Below are 23,726 nucleotides of genomic sequence, written 5' to 3' on the forward strand. Positions count from 1 at the left end.
CCCCTCTTGACCTTTTGTCCCTTTTTCCGTCTTGAACAACAAGGGTTGAAACTCTTTGGGATTAGGGTCTTAGCTTTATTTTTTGCCACATTAGCTCTTTGCCTGTAAAGCAAAGAGCTGTTGGTCTTTCCCACATTAATAACGAAGACAAAAGTTCAAAAAGGGGAATTTTAAAAGACTACTAACATGAAACATGTATACATGTACTCATGTATTGCATGTACCCACGTAACATGTACAATTTCTAAAATATAGAAAGTGCGTAAGCGCAATGGTCAAAAGTAGCGAGACCGGTTGGTTAGGCAAACGAAACGTTCGCCACCCTGAATTCATGTGTTGGAGCTGAAAATCATACTTAGTTCTGATTTAAATGTTTTTTTGTTATTCTATGTGACAATATTGGGATATAAGTCCAAGTTATGGAATTTGTTTTTTGAGTTACCAACCTTCCTCTGATATTACAGGTTCTATTAACTTTTTTTCCCTTTATTCAATTCAGGTATATCGCCTTTACTTTAAGTGGCATTGCAATACATTGTATCTTGCGGTAAATGATAATCTTTTTCAGTGTCTTTTTACTCGATCTTTGTGAATTAACAACTGCACTTTAATAACTCCGCTTGTTCTTTTATACACAGGCCTCATTTATTTTCTGAGCCGAAAGTAAATGAAATGTCTAATTCTTTTAATCAGAATATTGTAAGACATAGCTTTCTGCTTTTTATTTAGTTTAAAAGTAAGATTTGACTTTGTAGAATTTTGTATATTCTTTTTTTAAGAGGAAATTCGATTGTATCAATTCCTCAATTGTAAAAAGTTCTCAGTCGAATGCAGCATAATCTACTAACAACGTAAATTGACTGCTCGTTTGAATTAAAAAATGATCCCATCTACTTCTTGGTGTCAAATGCACTGCAATTTAAAAGGCGTAAGATGACGATAAACTGCTCTTTTCATACCTTTTCTAATATGCATCTTCTCTTTTATCATAACCGACTAATGGCTTACGCAATAAAAATCAAAGTAATTTTTGAAACTGTATGATTATTTTGAGTTTGAGCTGAATTGACATTAATAATTAATATATTTGGATAGCATGTTTGACCTAACATCCATTTTCAGGTCTTAGGAGTGCCTTGGATACATTAAACATTATATTTTGTTTTATTTTAACGAGTGACTTTAACATTATCATAAGATAATACAACATTTTCTTTAACTTAATTAAATCCATTTATTCTATAAGAAATTTGCTTATAGCATACGCCGTAGGCCTAGAATATAACTGATTTTATTTCACTTGTCAATCTTCAATTTGATTGTTGAGTTTAAACTAATTACTGCATGCTGCTGAAGTACTTTGAATGAATGAATTGCGGTTTAATCAAACAGTTCGTGGTAACGAACTATAGTAAGGAGCGACCCGGCTCAATAGTAAATGAAACTCTAAAAAACAGAATTTTGATGCTAAGAGATGCATCAAAAATATTGACTTTTCATGCTGATTCTAAATATATAAGTTTCATCAAATTTAGTCTTTGTCATCAAAAGTTTCGAGCCTGAGAGAATTTGCCTTATTTTAGAAAATAGGGGGAAATAACCCCTAAAATCATAGAATCTTACCGAAAATCACACCATCGCATTTGACGCATCAGAGAACCTAGTAGCAAAAATTTCAAGCTCCTATCTACAAAAATGTGGAATTTTGTATTTTTTGCCAGAAGACAAATCACGATTTCTTTTTTTTCTTCCAGGGGTCATCATATCGACCAAGTGATCCTAGAATGTCGCAAGAGGGCTCATTATAATGAAAATGAAAAGTTCTAGTGCCTTTTTTAAGATATCAAAAAAAATTAGAGGGCACCTAGGCCCCCTCCCACGCTCATTATTTCCCCAAAGTCAACAGATCAAAATTTTGAGATAGCCATTTTGTTCCGCATTGTCTAAAACCATAATAACTATGTCTTTGGGAATTACTTACTTCCCCACAATCCCTGGGGGAGGGGCTGCAAGTTACAAACTTTGACAAGTCTTTGCATATAGTAATGGTTATTGGGAAGTGTACATACGTTTTCAGGGGGATTTTTTGGTTTGGGGTTGACGGGGCATTTGTGGGAGGATCTTTCCTTGGAGGAATATGTCATGGGGGAAGAAAAATTCAATGAAAAGGGCGCAGAATTTTCTAGCATTATTACAAAAAATAAACATGAAAACGTTTTTTCAAGTGAAAGCAAGGAGTAGCATTGAAACTTAAAACGAACAGAGATTATTACGCATATGAGGGGTTCTAAAAATACTTTAGCATAAAGAGTGAGGTATTTAGGAGGAGATAAATACCTCGCCCTTAATGCTAAAGTATTTTTAGTAATTTCAACTATTCATTCTACGGCCTTTCTGATTCAGAGGTCATTCTTAGAGAATTGGGACAAAGCTTACGATTTAGTGTAAAGAGCGAGGCATTAACGAGGGCACAAACCCCCTCTTATACATAATAAAAATATAAGAATATAAAAGTTTTTTACGTAAGTTAATTCTTAAGTTACGTATATTTTTTACTTATGAAAACCTTCATTAAAAAATAAAAGTTCTAGTTGCCTTTTTAAGTAACCGAAAAAATCGAGGGCAACTAGGCCTCCATCCCCACCCCTTATTTCTCAAAATAGTCTGATCAAAACTAAGAGAAGGCCATTTAGCCAAAAAAAGAATTAATATACAAATTTCATTTTAGTAATTTATGTGCGGAGAGTCAAAATCAAACATGCATTAATTCAAAAACGTTCAGAAATTAAATAAAAAAAATAGTTTGTTTAACTGAAAGTAAGGAGCGACATTAAAACTTAAAACGAACATAAATTACTTCGTATATGAAATAGTTTGTCCCCTCCGCAATCCCTCGCTCTTTACGCTAAAGTTTAACTCTTTGCCACAATTCTACTTTTTAAAACAATTAAAAGCTGTCGAACATAGAAAATTTGGTGGAAATTGGCATCGTAGCGAAGCCACGATGCCAATTTCTAATATTCATTTTCCGTCTACTTCCATATAGCATGATTTAATGCATGTGTTTTATTCCCATTCACTACCCAATTTATATGGATTAGGTAGTTTTATCCCACTAGTTCTGTCGAATTAAAAATTTGGTGATTTAAGTTCTTCATTTGGCTGGAACAGAAGATTCCACATCTTTGAAAATGAAACTTTAATTTAATGGCTGAGATTATTCAATGAATGTATGGAAATACATTTACAAAAGCCTGTCAATAATAGGCTTTTCCAATAGTTTCTAATAAGGAGCAGCAGCTTGATTCTCTGCCATTTATATGCGAAAAAATTATTTAATAGTCAATAAAATATTTTCAAATAGTGGAGGTGGATCTTTGATTTTCACTGAGGGTGTCAACAAGAGCATAAAAACAATAGGTGGGCAAATAGCTCTTCCCAAAGCCCTCTCTTTCTCACATATACTGAGTTGAAATTTGGAGATAGTAATTTTTTCTTAGAAGTCAAAAGATCATATAACGGTGCCTTTGGGTTTGAAAAATACCCAGAACCGTTGAGAGGAAAGAGTTGTAAGTAGTAATTCCGGGTTATTTCATGTTTCATGATGATTACAGAAACTTTGGAGGAGGCTAATTCTTTGGGATCCTTTTTGAGTCAAAAGGTATCGAAGGGCAAACAGCCCCCCTCTCCGCACACCCTCTTTTTCCCAATTCCCCCGATCGAATTTTGTTTTGTTCAAAAATGTCCAAAGATCTTATATCTATTTTTTTTTCAAGAAAGTCCACAGCTTTGGCTTAACTAATTGAAAGTGTATTTCAGTTTTCTATTTACTTCGTATTTCGTTTCAAAATAAAGTGAAAATTCATATTGTTTGCTTTTTTTATAAGAACATCCCCCCAGATCCTAAAGTCCTTATGGAGGCAGTCGGTGTGAAAATATCGGAGGGGAATCATTTGATTGGAATTTTACAGTTAAGTTCCATTTTTAAGAGTCAATAGTGACTGGAGGGAAATCAACCCCTCTCCTTCGCCCTGTTTTACCGAAATGTATTTGATTGAAACTTTGAAATAGACAAATAACTTAGAATACTTTTTTATCATACAGCAATGCCTCTGGGATTGCTGCGGTCTCCCAAAGCCCCGAGGCAAGGTTTGTAAGCTATATTGCAAATTTAGTAATAGGAGTTCTCATTTGGTTGGAAATTGAAATATTTAGTTCCCTTTTTATAGTCAAAAAACTGAAGTACAGATAAGTGAAAAATATTAAATAGCACACAGACAAAAAAAAAAGAAGAAAACTCACCATAAATTGTAACTTCTCCATTGGGTTTTATTTTTTGGACCCATCCTTTAAAGATCTTTGATTCAGCATTTTCAAACATATACAAATTGGGAGATATTTCCGCTTCAAAACTAAAAGTGATAAGTAGATAGTAATAGAAACAGAAGGCAAAAAGTGAGTTCCATATATGACTTTGAGCCAAATTGCAAAACACAAGCAAAACCACAAAAGAGGAAGTAGAGAAAAACAGATGTGAGAAACAGGAGGGGGAAGTAGACAGCAACATATAAGGGAGGAAGGAGGGTGAAGCATAAAGCTAGTAAAACAATTGAGCACAGAGCTAATCAGTAATAAATGATGATCAGTAAGAAACAATTATTGCATACAAGACAGTAGGGTAGTCTCCTAAAGATATAGTTTCAAATAACAAGAGATGTTTCAATAAACATTTTGATGGATAGAGGAAAGGCTTATAGGATGCAATGATTTTAGAGAAGGGACTTATACTACATTCCCGGCGATGCTCTTGTTGACACCCTCAGTGAAAATCAAAGATCCACCTCCACTATTTGAAAATATTTTATTGACTATTAAATAATTTTTTCGCATATAAATGGCAGAGAATCAAGCTGCTGCTCCTTATTAGAAACTATTGGAAAAGCCTATTATTGACAGGCTTTTGTAAATGTATTTCCATACATTCATTGAATAATCTCAGCCATTAAATTAAAGTTTCATTTTCAAAGATGTGGAATCTTCTGTTCCAGCCAAATGAAGAACTTAAATCACCAAATTTTTAATTCGACAGAACTAGTGGGATAAAACTACCTAATCCATATAAATTGGGTAGTGAATGGGAATAAAACACATGCATTAAATCATGCTATATGGAAGTAGACGGAAAATGAATATTAGAAATTGGCATCGTGGCTTCGCTCCGATGCCAATTTCCACCAAATTTACTATGTTAGACAGCTTTTAATTGTTTTAAAAAGTAGAATTGTGGCAAAGAGTTAAACTTTAGCGTAAAGAGCGAGGGATTGCGGAGGGGACAAACTATTTCATATACGAAGTAATTTATGTTCGTTTTAAGTTTTAATGTCGCTCCTTACTTTCAGTTAAACAAACTATTTTTTTTATTTAATTTCTGAACGTTTTTGAATTAATGCATGTTTGATTTTGACTCTCCGCACATAAATTACTAAAATGAAATTTGTATATTAATTCTTTTTTTGGCTAAATGGCCTTCTCTTAGTTTTGATCAGACTATTTTGAGAAATAAGGGGTGGGGATGGAGGCCTAGTTGCCCTCGATTTTTTCGGTTACTTAAAAAGGCAACTAGAACTTTTATTTTTTAATGAAGGTTTTTATAAGTAAAAAATATACGTAACTTAAGAATTAACTTGCGTAAAAAACTTTTATATTCTTATATTTTTATTATGTATAAGATGGGGTTTGTGCCCTCGTTAATGCCTCGCTCTTTACACTAAATCGTAAGCTTTGTCCCAATTCTCTAAGAATGACCTCTGAATCAGAAAGGCCGTAGAATGAATAGTTAAATTACTAAAAATACTTTAGCATTAAGGGCGAGGTATTTATCTCCTCCTAAATACCTCACTCTTTATGCTAAAGTATTTTTAGAACCCCTCATATGCGTAATAATCTCTGTTCGTTTTAAGTTTCAATGCTACTCCTTGCTTTCACTTGAAAAAACGTTTTCATGTTTATTTTTTCATTGTTTTTTGTAATAATGCTAGAAAATTCTGCGCCCTTTTCATTGAATTTTTCTTCCCCCATGACATATTCCTCCAAGGAAAGATCCTCCCACAAATGCCCCGTCAACCCCAACCCCAAACCAAAAAATCCCCCTGAAAACGTATGTACACTTCCCAATAACCATTACTATATGTAAACACTTGTCAAAGTTTGTAACTTGCAGCCCCTCCCCCAGGGATTGTGGGGAAGTAAGTAATTCCTAAAGACATAGTTATTATGGTTTTAGACTATGCGGAACAAAATGGCTATCTCAAAATTTTGATCTGTTGACTTTGGGGAAATAATGAGCGTGGGAGGGGGCCTAGGTGCCCTCTAATTTTTTTGATCTCTTAAAAAAGGCACTAGAACTTTTCATTTTCATTATAATGAGCCCTCTTGCGACATTCTAGGATCACTTGGTCGATATGATGACCCCTGGAAGAAAAAAAGAAAAAAAAAATCGTGATTTGTCTTCTGGCAAAAAATACAAAATTCCACATTTTTGTAGATAGGAGCTTGAAATTTTTGCTACTAGGTTCTCTGATGCGTCAAATGCGATGGTGTGATTTTCGGTAAGATTCTATGATTTTAGGGGTTATTTCCCCCTATTTTCTAAAATAAGGCAAATTCTCTCAGGCTCGAAACTTTTGATGACAAAGACTAAATTTGATGAAACTTATATATTTAGAATCAGCATGAAAAGTCAATATTTTTGATGCATCTCTTAGCATCAAAATTCTGTTTTTTAGAGTTTCATTTACTATTGAGCCGGGTCGCTCCTTACTATAGTTCGTTACCACGAACTGTTTGATTAAACCGCAATTCATTCATTCAAAGTACTTCAGCAGCATGCAGTAATTAGTTTAAACTCAACAATCAAATTGAAGATTGACAAGTGAAATAAAATCAGTTATATTCTAGGCCTACGGCGTATGCTATAAGCAAATTTCTTATAGAATAAATGGATTTAATTAAGTTAAAGAAAATGTTGTATTATCTTATGATAATGTTAAAGTCACTCGTTAAAATAAAACAAAATATAATGTTTAATGTATCCAAGGCACTCCTAAGACCTGAAAATGGATGTTAGGTCAAACATGCTATCCAAATATATTAATTATTAATGTCAATTCAGCTCAAACTCAAAATAATCATACAGTTTCAAAAATTACTTTGATTTTTATTGCGTAAGCCATTAGTCGGTTATGATAAAAGAGAAGATGCATATTAGAAAAGGTATGAAAAGAGCAGTTTATCGTCATCTTACGCCTTTTAAATTGCAGTGCATTTGACACCAAGAAGTAGATGGGATCATTTTTTAATTCAAACGAGCAGTCAATTTACGTTGTTAGTAGATTATGCTGCATTCGACTGAGAACTTTTTACAATTGAGGAATTGATACAATCGAATTTCCTCTTAAAAAAAGAATATACAAAATTCTACAAAGTCAAATCTTACTTTTAAACTAAATAAAAAGCAGAAAGCTATGTCTTACAATATTCTGATTAAAAGAATTAGACATTTCATTTACTTTCGGCTCAGAAAATAAATGAGGCCTGTGTATAAAAGAACAAGCGGAGTTATTAAAGTGCAGTTGTTAATTCACAAAGATCGAGTAAAAAGACACTGAAAAAGATTATCATTTACCGCAAGATACAATGTATTGCAATGCCACTTAAAGTAAAGGCGATATACCTGAATTACAAAAAAAATTACAATAACAAAAAAACATTTAAATCAGAACTAAGTATGATTTTCAGCTCCAACACATGAATTCAGGGTGGCGAACGTTTCGTTTGCCTAACCAACCGGTCTCGCTACTTTTGACCATTGCGCTTACGCACTTTCTATATTTTAGAAATTGTACATGTTCCGTGGGTACATGCAATACATGAGTACATGTATACATGTTTCATGTTAGTAGTCTTTTAAAATTCCCCTTTTTGAACTTTTGTCTTCGTTATTAATGTGGGAAAGACCAACAGCTCTTTGCTTTACAGGCAAAGAGCTAATGTGGCAAAAAATAAAGCTAAGACCCTAATCCCAAAGAGTTTCAACCTTTGTTGTTCAAGACGGAAAAAGGGACAAAAGGTCAAGAGGGGCAGAGAGAGAAGAAATTTCGTTAATATTCCCATATACAGATGCATATTAGAAAAGGTATGAAAAGAAAGTGTCTTCAAGACTAAAACAAAAAGAAACAAGTGCTGAGAGTTCATATGGCACTTGTGACGAGGTCGGAAGGACCAAGAGCCAAGAGCTCATAAGGTATAAGCTCTAGCAAAATTGTAAGAATCACTAGACTGCTTTAAAGCTAAAATCAGAGGCTCCTTGGACTTGTGCTTATTCTTTCCACCAAGTTTCATCCTGATCTCTCCGCCTTAAACGTTTTCCAAGATTTCCGCCCCCCCCCCCTAGTGACACTGTATCCCGTAGGAATTCAAAATAAGAGATTTGAGTTTCGAGGTCCTTCTAAATATGAAGTTTCATTAAGATACGATCACTCTTTCGTAAGTTAAAAATACCTCTATTTTTAACTTTCTAATCCTATTAGATCGTTTTTAATCCTATTAATTAAGATCCTATCAATCCTATTTAAGAAATTGTATTTTTTTAGAACTAACTCTCTCCCCCCCCCAACTCCCCAAAAGAGAGCAGATCCGTTCCGGTTATATCAATCCCGTATCTAGGACTTGTGCTTATTCTTCCCAAAAAGTTTCATCCCGATCCCTCCACTCTAAGCGTTTTCCAAGATTTTAGGTCCTCCCCACAACTCCCCCTAATGTCACCAGATCCGGTCGGGATTTAAAATAAGAGCTCTGAGACACGATATCCTTCCAAATATCAAATTTAATTAAGATCTGATCACTCCTTTGTAAGTTAAAAACACCTCATTTTTTCTAATTTTTCAGAATTAACCCTCCCCCTAACTCCCCCAAAGCGAGCAGATCCGTTCTGGTTATGTCAATCATGTATCTAGGACTTGTGCTTGTTTTTCCCACCAAGTTTCATCCCGATCCCTCCACTCTAAGCGTTTTCCAAAATTTTAGGTTCCCGCCCCCTCCGACTCCCCCCCAATGTCTTCGGATCTGGTCGGGAATTAAAATAAGAGCTCTGAGACACGATATTCGTCCAAACATCTAATTTCATTAAGATCTCATTACCTGTTCGTAAGTTAAAAATACTTCATTTTTTCTATTTTTTCCGAATTAATGGCCCCTCCACTCCCCCCCTCCAGATGGTCAAATTAGGAAAAACGACTATTTCTAATTTAATTTGGCCTGGTCCCTGATACGCCTGCCAAATTTCATCGTCCTAGCTTACCTGGAAGTGCTTAAAGTAGCGAAACCGGGACAGACCGACAGAACTTGCGATCGCTATATTTCACTCGGTTGATACCAAATGCAATAAAAAGAGATAGCCTACACAAGGATAGATTCCAAAATTGATAACATTACAGGAGATCAGAAATGGATTGACATTTAGCCATAGAGATAACCATAAAGAAACTAAGTGAGGTTGTATGCAAAATAATGACCAATAAATAATGGCAACATAGGAAGTATGTTCAAAATACTTGAAATTGTTGTTTCAAAGTAAAATACAGAGTTGGGACAGCTCTTCTCAAGGTGGGAAGTACTCTAGTAAAGCTGACTAATAAAGTCAGAATTAGATTTTGGTAAAAATATCAAGATGCAAAATGCAAAATGTGAAGTTTTGAAATAGCCCTTTTTATTAAAGTAAAGATTTAGAAATTAACTGTAAAACAACCCCACATCCTTTGTACGTTTAGGCTTTGAAAGGAGATTGAGAAACAACCGTTTCCTTGCTTATGTACGTCTGTCGACCGGAATGATTTGGCAGAATAAAATATAATGCATTTTAATTCATTATTTAACATAAATAAAACGGCTCTGTTCAAGGAGATTATATACTCTAGTAAAGCTGACTAATTAAGTTAGAATTTGATTTTGGTAAAAATATCAAGATGCAAAATACAAAATGTGAAGTTTTGAAATAGCCCTTTTTATTAAGGTAAAGATGTAGAAATTAATCATAAAACAACCCTACATCCTTTGTACGTGCTGGCTTTGAAAGGAAATTGAGAAACAACCGCTTCCTTGCTTATGTAGTCTGTCGTCTGGAATAATTTGGTTGACCTATGGTATAAAAGACACACTTTATGGGATCGAACAACTTTCATATTTAAATTGCTGGACTGGTCCTTTTTACTTAGGAGTATCTTGGGATACTGCAAATTTTTAAGTCTCTTACAGTTTGTAATTGTGATATTGCATTCATTTTCTGCTGTGGGACGTATATTCCCATCGGTGTATATAATGCCAGACCTTGTACTGTTGTGTGTTGAGCTAATAAAAATTATCATATTATACCAAACCTATTTATATAAAATTATTTAAGTTTCTCGGTTTTGCCCAGTCGGTCACCTCAGATAATTATGCCAACACCATTAGTCATGCTGTTTATCAAGGCCTATGAATTCTAGATAAAATCAAGTATTTAAACATTTAAGGTCATTGTACTAGTGCCATTAATTCAATATATGCAGTTACCTGAAATTCTTGAACCAAATAGGTACGCACTCTATACATATTTGAAACTCCGTATCGTAGGTGGCAATAATATTCTTAATTTTGAAATTTAAGAATTTTACCTGTAAATGAAAGAGCGAATAATTAATCGTGACACTTTAAAACGAACAATAAAATCAAACATATAAGACTCAAAAACAAACAAATAAACAGAGTGTTAACTTATCCAACGGAAATAAAAGACATCCACCGGTCAGGTTGTCACTCTCCATGGCATTAGAAGTTAGAAATACCGACCATGACCTCTCTACTTTTTTAAGGACAGCCCTGACTCCAACAAAAATTTAACCCAATGTATCCGGTTTTCAACTGAAGCTACTTCCCTCAATTTGAACTATACTATAGTTATAGTTTTGATTCTTGAAGATTATGGTACTATTGCTTTTGTTGAATAATACTAAATTGGACTCCACCTGAAAAGCATAATGCAAAAGTATGTGTTTAAAGCATAACACAAAAATAACTTGTGTCTGCAAATTCAAAAAAAGAATTTCTACTCTTTTCATGTCTTCTCAATCCCGCTTTTAAAGAACCTGTCTATTGTTTGAAAATCAAAGACACTCAAAGGACAAAGTTCAAAGTAATTTCACATCCTCAAAGTTTTGAGTCAAGTCTGATCAAGGCTTTCCGTAACTTCAAACTTAGCACCACTACTTTGCAACGAATTTTAGTTTCTATGCTCTGCAATAGGAAAGTTTCAATGGTGTAATTTACTAATATAAGCTAACTAATGTCGCTACTACTACAACTATTGCTGCTACATAAGCACTATATCCAAGATATCACTTAATATTAACTATAGTAAGAAGCGACCCTGCTCAATAGTAACCAAAACTCTAAAAAACAGAATTTTAATACCAATTGCTACATCAAAAGAATTGAATTTTAATGTTGATTTTAAATATATAAGTTTCATAAAATTTAGTCTTACCCATCAAAAGTTACGAGCCTGAGAAAATTTGCCTTATTTTAGAAAACATGGGGAAGCACCCCATAAAAGTCATAGAATCTTGATGAAATTCACACCCTCAGATTTAAAGTATCAAAGAACCCTTATGCAGAAGTTTCAAGCTCCTATCTTAAAAAATGTGGAATTTTGTATTTTTTGCCAGAAGGCAGATCACGGATGTGTTTATTTGTTTTTTTTTCGTTTTTTGTTGTTTTTTTTATCCCCAGGGGTGCTCACATAGAACCAGTGGTCCTAGAATGTTAAGAGAGGCCTCATTCTAACGGAGATGAAAAGTTCTAGTGCCCTTTTTAACTGACCAAAAAATTGGAGGGCACATAGGCCCTCTACCACGCTAATTATTTTCCCGAAGTCAACGGATCAAAATTCTGAGAAAGTCATTATTCAACACAGTCAAAAAACTTTATGACTATGTATATGGGGACGACTTACTCCCCCTCAGCCCCCGTGGGAGGGGCTACAAGTTACAAACTTTGACCAGTGCTTACATGTAGTAATGGTTATTGGGAAGTGTTAAAGATGTTTTCAGCGGGATTTTTTGATTGGGGGGAAGGGGTTGAGAAGAGGGGATATGTTGGGGGAGCTTTCTATGGAGGAATTTGTCATGGGGAAAGAAACTTTCCATGAACGGAGTGCAGGATTTTCTAGCATTATATTAAACAAAAACAATGAAAAAATAAATATGAAAAAAAATTTCAACTGAAAGTAAGGAGCAGTATTAAAACTTAAAACGAACAAAAATTATTACACATATGAGGGGTTCACCTCCTCCTAGTACCTCGCTCTTAATTTTTTAATGCTAAATGATTTTTAGTAATTTCGACTATTTATTCTAAGGCCATTGTGATTCAGAGGTCATTCTTAAGAAATTGGGACAAAATTTAAGCTTTAGTGTACAGAGCTAGGGGGGTAAACCCCCTCATATACGTAATAAAAACATACGAATACAGAAGTTCGTTGCGTAAGCTAACTCGTAAGTAACACATATCTTTTACTAATAAAAACGCTCGTAAAAAATTAAAAGTTCTAGTTGACTTTTTAACTAACCAAAAAATTGGAGAGCAACTTGGCCTCCTCCCGCTCCTTTTTTCTCAGAATCATTCGATCAAAACTATGAGAAAGCCATTTAGCCAAAAAAAATCGAAGTTTTGTTTTAATTATTCATCTGCGGAGAGCCAAAATCAAAACATGCATTAATTAAAAAACGTTCAGAAATCAAACAAAAAAAAGTTTTTAACTGAAAGTAAGGAGCGACATTAAAACTTAAAACGAACAGAAATTGCTTCTTATGTGAAAGGGGCTGCTCCCTCCTCAACGCCCCGCTCTTTACACTAAGATGTTTTACTGTTTTAAAAAGTAGAGTTGAGAGAAAGAGTCAAACTTTAGCGTATTAAATAAAAAAATACAAGTTTTTTTTAGCTGAAATTAAGGAGCGACATTAAAACTTAAAACGAACAGAAATTACTTCGTATATGAAAGGGGCTGCTTCCTCATCAACGCCCCGCTCTTTACGCTAAAGTTTTTTACTGTTTTAAAAAGTAGAGTTGAGAGAAAAAGTCAAACTTTAGTGTAAAGAGCGGGGAGTTGATGAGGAAGCAGCCCCTTTCATATGCGAAGTAATTTCTGTTTTAATGTCGCTCCTTACTTTCAGCTAAAAAACTTATTTTTTTTAATTTAATTTCTGAACATCTTTGAATCAATGGATGTTTTGATTTTGGCTCTCCGCAGAGGAATAATTAAACCGAAATTTGCATATTTTTTATTTTTTTTGGCTAAATGGCTTCCTCATAGTTTTGATCGAATGATTTTGATAAAAAAAGGAGCGGGGGAGGTGGCCTAGTTGCCCTCCGATTTTTTGGTTACTTAAAAAGGCAACTAGAACTTAGGTAGCGAACTTTTGTTTCCTCATGTTTTTATTACATATATGAGGGCGTTCACCCGCTCTTAACACTAAAGCTTAAATTTTGTCCCAATTCATTAAGAATGACCCCTGAATCACAAAAGCCGTAGAATAAATAGTTGAAATTACTAAAAATACTTTAGCGTAAAGAGCGAGGTATTAGGATGAGGTGAGCCCCTCATATGCGTAACAATTTCTGTTTGTTTTAAGTTTTAATGCTGCTCCTTACTTCCAGTTGAAAAAACTTTTTATATTTATTTACCCAAAGGCATAGTTATAAGATTTTTTGACTACGTTGAATAAAATGGCTATCTCAGAATTAAGATCCGTTGACTTTGGGAAAATAATTAGCGTGGGAGCGCCTAGGTGGCTTTCAATTTTTTTGGTCACTGAAAAAGGGCACTAGAACTTTTTATTTCCGTTAGAATGAGCCCTCTCAAAACATTCTAGAACCACTGGATCGATACGGTCACCCCAGAGAAAAAAAACAAAAAAAACAACAAAGAAACAAATAAACACGCATCCGTGATCTGCCTTTGACATTCTATGACTTTTAGGGGTTGTTTCCCCCTATTTTCTAAAATAAGGCAAATTTTCTCAGGCTCGTAACTTTTGATGGGTAAGACTAAACTTAATGAAACTTATATAATTAAAATCAGCATTAAAATAAGATTCTTTTGATGAAGCCATTGGTATCGAAATGCCATTTTTTAGAGTTTGGGTCGCTCCTTACTACTGTTCGTTATCACGAACTGTTTGAAAGAGTGGGGCATTGAGGAAGGAACAGCCCCTTCATTACACTAAGTAATTTCTGTTCGTTTTAAGTTTTAATGTCACTCCTTACTTTCAGTTAATTAAAACTTTTTTTTGTTTAATTGTCAATAAGAGGAGTTAGCGATTGCTCAGGAGTGACTAAAAGTATCAAGTTGAAGCTTTCAGAGCTGCTATATTAACTACTTACACTCTTACTATTTAACTAAATCAGAAAGGCATAATTGCATTCAGGTTGTCAAAATAACATTGATACTACGTCTAAGGAACAGAAAGAAGTTTTAAGTTTTAATTTTTACAACGCTGCCTAATTAAAGAACGATGTCACATTGTACAATTTTTGGTTTATAGCAACAAGACCAGATCACTGGGCACAGTGCTCGGAGTCATTGAGGGGATGCGAGGGGTTGATTACTCCATTTTACTATAAGTATCTGGGTAGTTTTAGGTGGGCTTCAGGTACCCGGTCAGTTGTAGTTTGGGAGCAGGTTCACAGGCAGCTGTAGGTTTGCTGCACCTACAGGTTGGCTTTTGTAGGTTGGCTGCAGGTACCCAGGCTGTGGCCAATTGGCTGCAGATATTCGGACTACAGCTAGTTTGGCTGCAGGTTCCTGGTGAGCTGCCAGATTAGAGGCATAAGTATGTTGCAGGATTAGAAAGATATGTGTGTTGGAAGATAAATATGAAGGGTTGGAAACTTCAATAGTGCACTGCGATAGGGCCTGTCACGGTAGGGATAGAGCTGTCATGGGACATTTGGAGGGGATACCACAAGTAGCATTTAACAGTTGTACATGCTGTTACGATTGCTAACACTGTTGCTAGTTCTGTTAATATTATTACGAATACATCACTGAGCTACTGCTACTACTTCTTATACTACCGCCGATAGTACTATGATGCTAGTACTATTAAGGCTAAGTCTATGAAGGTGGAAATTTGAGAGAATACTATAGGATATTTTAAATAAATCAAAAGACACTATGAACATTCAATTTGTCAAAAGAGGGTACATAAAAAAAGAAGGATTGGGTATTTAATTGGAACTTTCAGCGAATGCTCAAAGAGGAAGATCAAGTGCCTGCTACTACTAATAACAGCACTACCACTGCTACAATTACAACTTTTCCTTCTAATACTTAACTCCTATTTCTATTGTAACAACTTGTTAGGCTACGAGCATTAGGATAAAAATTTCAAGAGCTATTTGAATGTTCTTGCTGTCTAGAGAACACGTCAGTAATGTTATAGCACTAGCTCATAGTATTAAGTTAAAACTTCGAGGACTTGTGAAATGGATTTCAACTGACTAGCACGCAATATGTTAATACTATTTGTGCTATTATAACTAGTGCTATTCCTATAAATGCAAATACTAGTGCTACTAATACTACCACAACTACTGCTACTGTCATTACCATTATTAATAAAACAGCTACTACTACTGTTACAACTAAAACTAACGTTACTAATATTAATTCTATTCCTACTACTACTACTGCTGCTTCTACTACTACTATTGCTGCTGCTCCTACTATTGCTAATATTACTGCTGGTACTACTGCTTTTATTGCTAAGGCTAAGGGTATTGCAAAAAAATAGGGAGATATTGAACCTGTTTTTAACTAAATCTAAACAAACTATGCTTTCACAGTCTGTTATAAGGACAAATCAGCAATTCTTCAGCAAAGGTTGATGTTATTTAGTTCTAACTTTCAATGTGAGTTGTGTTGAAGGGGATTTTGAAGAAACCCAAGAGTAGTATGCAAAGCCTGCTACTGATATTAGTGCTGCTACAGTAACTGTTGCAACAACACAAGCTAATGGTATTAAGCTGAAGCTCAAGAGCACCTTAAATTATTCAGCTGAACCTTTAAGGGTAATTAGTCGAGGATTTCGAACTTTCGAAATTTTTAAAAAATATTAAAAAAAAATATGGGTATAAGGCACTATATTTGGAAAGGTGAAACTTTTAGGGAACACCTAGAGAGAGTTCCAAATAAATCAAATAATAGTAGGTGGCAGTATCATTGTAACTTTTGAACGAGCTAATTTGATTGAAAACTAAAACTTCTAGTTCCCCTTTTTAAGAGTCAAGAGTGATTGAAGGGCAAGAAGGCTTCACACATTTTCAAAATACTCCCCTCTCAAAATTTTTAAAAAGTGATTTTCCTCAGCATAATAGAACGGTCCACTACCTAGGTATGTGTGTCAAAGGCTATTGGTTATGCCAACACCCGTGGTAATGCATTTTACCCTTTGTAAATAAATTTTGCTTGAGTACTAAATGGTGCCTTAAACCTAAATGAAAAGGCAGTGGGTATATGCTGGTTGCCAAGAAAACATCTCAGCAATACCTCGAGAACAACTGGGGGGGGGGGGGTATTAGGTTGAAACTTGTAGGGGCACTACTATTATATATTATGGCGTCCCCGTTGTAGTTGTGTCCCTGTGTCCCGGTCGTCATTTATATTCCCGGTCGTGATTTGTGTCCGGGTGTCCCAGTCTGTAATTTTTCTTTGAGGTTCCCGGTCGTCATTTATATTCCCTCTGTGTCGGTCGTCATTTGTGTCCCGGTCTGTAATTTATCTTTGAGTGTTTTTTCTTTTTAGTTTTTTTTAGTTTTTTACATTTTTTCAGTTTTCTTTTTCTTCTTTATTTTTCAGCGTCACTATGAAGTACATATCGCCGAACCTTTGTTTTTTAACTTAAATCTGGTAGGCATTGATGACCTTATCCAAGTCAAAATCCCAAACCCAATCATCATCGCTATCATTTTCAGTTTTGATATGTTTTGACTCTCGCTTTCCAGGTGGATTTTCATCTAACTGCGCGGTTTTGCGTTCTTTAGACGCAAGCCTGTTTTCTTGCTGTTCTTGTGATTCCTCGACACGCTTTCTTTTCTTACTTTCTCTATCAGCAGCAAGTTTTTTGGCATAGACTCTTTGAGCAGCTTCCTCGGCTGTTGCCATTGTAGGTTCTTCAGTCATTTTACAATTAAACATTTTTCCGTGAACGCATGTGTTAAATACCATTAATGACGTCACCGTCAAAGCAAAAATGACGACAACTAACTTCATGACGTCAGTCAACACAGAAACATGACGTCACCTGACAGACAGACAGACACACAGACAGACAACTTATTTTTATATATATATATATATATATATATATATATATATATATATATATATATATATATAATTTTCTTTTAAATTTTCTTTTAATTGATTTAGGTTAATTTTCTTTTAAACTGCCTAGTGCAAAAAACTACCATTTGTAGCCAATTAGCTACAAATGCCTTCTTTTTAAAAACAGAAATTTAAAATCAATAGAAAACCAATTAAGAAGGTCAAGTATTTGTCTTTGTCCTCAAGCTAACTAGTAAAAAAGTTTCCAAAAAAGTTTTTCAAAGAGCAGCAAAGGCCAGAAATAAACTTAAGATCAATAAATATAAAAACTTATATCTTAATACAAAACGTAAACCAATCAGGCCATAGCAAACAAGTATACTACAGGTACTATTTTAAGCGAATAATCAAATCTTAAAATGAGTAAAACCTAACTTGCGCATACAAATCAAGTTTAAAACGAACAAAAATCACTACAAACAAGAGTTTGGCTGTTACTTCCTTTTGCAACTATAAGAGTCTAAGGCCTACTACGTCATTAGCGATATCCAAAAAACTATGTGTCTGTAGCAGCCTTGGAAACAACCTAATAAATTAAACCAAATATTTGATGTATAATACTACTAATTGCTCATCTACTCAAGATTTTACTTCACTGCGATTTTCATTTTATTTTCAATGTACAAAAGAAAATATTTACAATATAATTAGTTTTAGCGGAAAACTTCACAAGCTTACTAAATTCATTATTGTGTGGACTCTTAGAATTGTCGTACCACTAATTGCGTCCAAATTTCTTAGAAACTTTCTTTCAGCCGCGTTTACATTAGTACTAGTAATCTTAAGCATTGTGTATTTGGTCATATGCTCTTCTTCAGTATTCTTATTATTATTTTGTTTTAGGAACATAGTATCATCTGTATATACAGGATGCCCATTGAATTTGATGAAGATTGCCATCAAAGGTTCGAACGTCATTTATGATAAACGTCAGGATGCTGTGTTCATGAGAATTAGAAATCCCCAAGCAGAAGCCAAGATTCTTAGCAGCGGAAGAGTCGAGTGCAGGGGTGCCAAATCAGAGGCAGACTCCCGCTTGGCAGCCAGAAAAGTTGCCAGAATCATACAAAAACTAGGTTTCAACGTAAGTCTTATTTTCTCATTCTTATAAGTGGTTAGTAGGGTGATCTATCACTTTGCGAATAGTTCATTGTTTGCTACTTGTTGAGTCAATTTATCATGGTTGCAGCAGTAGCTACAACCTAGTAAAAAGTGAACCGTAGCTCATACTTACCTAAAGCTAAAAAAATCATTTTGAAAAAAATTGTGTTTTATAAAGTTAATAATCTAAAAGAACCACCCGTTGCTTATTGACACTAATTTTTTTTTCATTGAAACTTTTCTATTGCAGAAAATGTAAAATTAAATAGAATTAATTTAATAATGTTTCTTATTTGCATAAAAAATTTGAAATCGATATGTTTGTTATTTAATCCATTGAAAAATTCTGCAGCTTTTCTAGCAGTCTTTTTTCTTATTAATCGTGCCCTGAATTTTCTAACTCTTATTTCTGTTCAAAATAGAGCCAATTTTGCCTCATTCCGTCGTAGTAACTTTAGTAACAGTTTAATTTAGTTTTAGTTACAGTGTAATAGTAATTTCAGTAATAGCAATAGTAATTTTCGTTATAGTAATCTTAATTTGGCGCAAACCAAAACACTACAAAGAATAAATATTTTCATGTCCATGTACTTTTTTTTTCGGTAAAGGGTAAATTTTAGTCTGGTCTTGATTTCGCTTTGGGTGTTTTCAGCCCTACTCGTCATAATATATAATAGTAGTGCCCCTACAAGTTTCAACCTAATACCCCCCCCCCCCCCAGTTGTTCTCGAGGTATTGCTGAGATGTTTTCTTGGCAACCAGCATATACCCACTGCCTTTTCATTTAGGTTTAAGGCACCATTTAGTACTCAAGCAAAATTTATTTACAAAGGGTAAAATGCATTACCACGGGTGTTGGCATAACCAATAGCCTTTGACACACATACCTAGGTAGTGGACCGTTCTATTATGCTGAGGAAAATCACTTTTTAAAAATTTTGAGAGGGGAGTATTTTGAAAATGTGTGAAGCCTTCTTGCCCTTCAATCACTCTTGACTCTTAAAAAGGGGAACTAGAAGTTTTAGTTTTCAATCAAATTAGCTCGTTCAAAAGTTACAATGATACTGCCACCTACTATTATTTGATTTATTTGGAACTCTCTCTAGGTGTTCCCTAAAAGTTTCACCTTTCCAAATATAGTGCCTTATACCCATATTTTTTTTTAATATTTTTTAAAAATTTCGAAAGTTCGAAATCCTCGACTAATTACCCTTAAAGGTTCAGCTGAATAATTTAAGGTGCTCTTGAGCTTCAGCTTAATACCATTAGCTTGTGTTGTTGCAACAGTTACTGTAGCAGCACTAATATCAGTAGCAGGCTTTGCATACTACTCTTGGGTTTCTTCAAAATCCCCTTCAACACAACTCACATTGAAAGTTAGAACTTAATAACATCAACCTTTGCTGAAGAATTGCTGATTTGTCCTTATAACAGACTGTGTAAGCATAGTTTGTTTAGATTTAGTTAAAAACAGGTTCAATATCTCCCTATTTTTTTGCAATACCCTTAGCCTTAGCAATAAAAGCAGTAGTACCAGCAGTAATATTAGCAATATTAGGAGCAGCAGCAATAGTAGTAGTAGAAGCAGCAGTAGTAGTAGTAGGAATAGAATTAAAATTAGTAACGTTAGTTTTAGTTGTAACAGTAGTAGTAGCTGTTTTATTAATAATGGTAATGACATTCAATGAAGTTCCCCATGATGTATTCCACGAGTATACATAGAAGTCATTTCTTCAGCCAAAGAGTCATCAGTCTGTGGAATCAACTGTCTGAGGAAACAGTTTCTGCAACTTCAACCTACACGATCAATTCCCAGCTTGATAAGGAATGGCTCATCCAGGAGTTCCTTTATAATTGGGAAGCTGCAGAGTCCTCCACAAGAGTCTAGTTCAAACAGCCACTATCTACACCAAACGAATTTTTTTCATCGCTGGAGCATCACAAGGATAGAAAATCCTTATATCGCACAAAGCTGCGATTCAAGGTAATTTAAGGTAATATTTGATAGTCAACGGATTTCAGAGAAATCCGTTGATCCTTGAAATTCTTGAAAATCTCTGAGATTATCAACAAATTTTTCTTTTCAAAAGGATCCATTGAATGCTTATTTTCAATATGAAGCAAATAGTACACTATTCTGATACAAGCTTTTCAACTTTATCCAAAAGGGAAACTAAAGGAATATTAACCCATGAGAATACACTTTTTGACAACGGGAAATATCAATGGCGAGACAAAATTCGACTAAGTGCGTTCCGACTTCCAAGAGTCCATTATCATTAATTAAGTTAATTATTTGTTGTTACCTTCATATTAAAATGGCTTATGCATGCAAATTAAACTCTTTGTGCGCTCACAATAAGCAAAATAATATTTTAGTTCCTTTGTACTTATAATACATTGAGCTGACCAATTTTTTCCTGTAATCAAGTATTTCAGGACGAAAATGATAATAAATTGTTAATGATCATAGTGTCTTGGTACACTCCCTAGCTCAGCTAACACATAAAACTGCAGAAATTTATAAATCAAAATTCATTCAAGAACATAGCGAAAACAAAATGACTTAATTGCAGAACAATCGCTTAGTTGCTAATTGTTTAATTGAACAATGCTTAAGTGTCTAATCAAATTGCTGAATTGCTGATCATGCTAACTAATTTTTCATGCAGAAATGGTAAGACCACTTTCTCACTTTCTTCAGAGCTTCTTTTAAAACCAAAATGTGCTAAGATAATTTTGGCAGGTTCTTGCCAATTAGGAGACAATTGTGTATTTGAACATATTTTTTCCTCAACCAAGCTCCAGCAAAAAAGTGTTTTCGATATTAGAGCTAAGGCAAATTACATTCAAAAAAATGAGATCCGTGATTTTCAACCAAGTGCGTCAACCAAGTTCCAGCAAAAAAGCTCTAGCAAAAAAAAAAATGTGATATGCAAACATTTTAATCATAATTGTTGTAAATTTAGTAAGCAGTGCAAATTTTTACATATATGTCATAATTTTATTTCAGGTAGTTGTGGTTCCCTTAAGTGCAGTTTTGACCATGTGAAGCTTTGTCCAGTTTTAGCTTGTAAAAAAAATATTCTAGTTTTGCCCATGCACCACCAGGAGCTGATGTTAATTTTCCTCCCTGGGGCCCTGTTCTAATGTCCCTGTCCAAAGATAAAATTGTAAAAGCCACTCATCTCCCTTCCGCCGTCCTTTTTAGTGCACCGCACCCAAGCAAAAATCTCTCATCATTGTTCATCATACACAGCTCAAAAATTGACAACCCTTCCCGATTACGAACTTTCCTTCCTTATCCTCTGTTACCTCCCCCCCTCCTCGCATACAGAAATCCTATTTCCTCCCCCCTCACAGTATGCTGCCCTATACCCTCCCTACTCTGCCGCAAACCAGCAATTTCTTGACGAACATGAATCACTATTCCCAACCAGCCCCCCTTTCCCAGCACTTTACGAAACCCACCCCCAGCCCATTCGTTTTATCCCTCGTGCCTACCCTGTCAACATGACTCAGGTCTGAGACTTTTTGCATTCAATAATTGTCTTGTAATAAATCCTAATTGTTCTCCTCCTGCTTCATCCATATCATTGCCCGTCCCCCACCTCCAAATCCCCAAGGCAAATCCTTCTTTTACTCTAATAATTCATCGTTCGATGTTTATTCTAATAGTTATCCCAAAAAAGTCAAATGTGCTCCCTCAGTCCCTTGTTGTGACTAAATTAATCTGGCCCCAGCTACGAATCCCACCACACCCCCTGTACCCATTTGTAATTTAAATAAAGTTAAGTGTAAAAATGGTACCTTTGCAGGTCGTTTTGAATTTCCTACACTTTTGTTAAGCAACGCTGAAAGTCTTAACTTTGAAAAACTTAATGAATTAGACTCCCTTTCTAAAATATATAGATCAGACATAATCACTATTACAGACGCACACACTCGAAATTCACTCATGTAAAAATGAACAATTTCTCCCAGTTTATTAAACTAAGACCCAAAACCCACCCTCTGGGTAAGAAAGGGGGTGGAATTATTTTCTTTGTCCGTAATGATTTTTATCCTTCAGAAATATTAGTTCCTTGTTTAACTCCCTTTGATGAAATTTTGTGGGTTTGTATTCGACCTAAGTTCTTACCCCGTCCTTTCAATTTGATTGTCTTGTGTTGTTTTAACTACTGTTTTTACTGGCTACAGAGCGGCTGAAAAATTAATTTCATTGAAAAATTGCCTGGCATTGCTGACTATGTACTATCTAAATACCCAAATGCTGGAATTTTCCTCTTAGGCGATGCAAATGAATTAAAACTTGAATCTGCATGTATTACTTTTAGTCTAAAACAAATTGTAAAAGTCCCTACTAGCAAAGGCAATTCTGTTCTTGATTTAATATGCACAAATATTTCAAATTTCTACAGACCCGTCACCATTCTGCCCCCTCTCGGGGGTAGTTACCACTTTAGCCTAGCTACAGTTAAAAATTCCTTTACTATTACTGAGACCGTCTTTAGACCTGTAATTGACTCAGGACTCTACAATTTTGGCTCTTGGATCACTAGTGAAAATTAGTCCCCTGTGCACCAAACAAATGATGTCGATTTCAAGGCTTTATCCCTCCAAAATTTATTGACGAGTAATAATGAAGCCCATTTTCCGGTGAAAAAAATTAAAATGTGCTCCACCGATAAACCTTACACTACTGGGACTTTTAAAAAACTAATAAGCAAAAAATTAATTTGTTCAAGCAAGGACATATCACACAAGCTAATAATCTAAGAAAGTTCCTGAAAAGAAAATTGAGAAAGGCAAGGCAGCTTCTGAGTATTACAATAGTAAAGTTAAAGATCTGTATTCTAACAAGCCCAAACAATGGTACAGGAAAATTAAAGCGATTTGCGGAAAAAACCCAGTTGAAGTTAATTTTCATCTCCCTGAGCCCCCTTATAAGATAGCCAACGATTTGAACCTGCAGCTTGCGTCCATAGTACAAAGTCTCCCCCCTTTCACTGGCTCAGGTCAAATTATTCCTCTCTCCACCTCTTTCCCCCAAATTTCTCCCTCTGTTGTTATAAATAAAATCTGAAAATTACAAAAATCAAGTACTTACCCATTAGATATCCCAATTGACTTGATTAAAGCCTTT

General features: G+C 34.8%; 1 protein-coding gene and 1 long non-coding RNA gene across 5 annotated transcripts in view; one reads left to right on the plus strand and one right to left on the minus strand.

Annotated features, from left to right (window-relative positions):
- LOC136036326 (TATA-box-binding protein-like) overlaps positions 1–23,726 on the plus strand; it is a 166,796-nt gene that overhangs the window by 48,847 nt on the left and 94,223 nt on the right. The gene's annotated exons all lie outside the window — the stretch shown is intronic.
- LOC136036330 (uncharacterized) overlaps positions 3,415–23,726 on the minus strand; it is a 350,999-nt gene continuing 330,687 nt past the window's right edge. The window contains exons 2-3 of the long non-coding RNA XR_010619702.1: positions 10,609–10,709; positions 3,415–4,412 (exon numbers count right to left, since the gene is read on the minus strand). This is a non-coding gene — a long non-coding RNA (uncharacterized LOC136036330). The remainder of the gene's footprint in view (positions 4,413–10,608; positions 10,710–23,726) is intronic.

Source organism: Artemia franciscana, chromosome 15 (assembly GCF_032884065.1).
Source record: "Artemia franciscana chromosome 15, ASM3288406v1, whole genome shotgun sequence".
In the NCBI taxonomy this organism is placed as follows: domain Eukaryota; kingdom Metazoa; phylum Arthropoda; class Branchiopoda; order Anostraca; family Artemiidae; genus Artemia; species Artemia franciscana.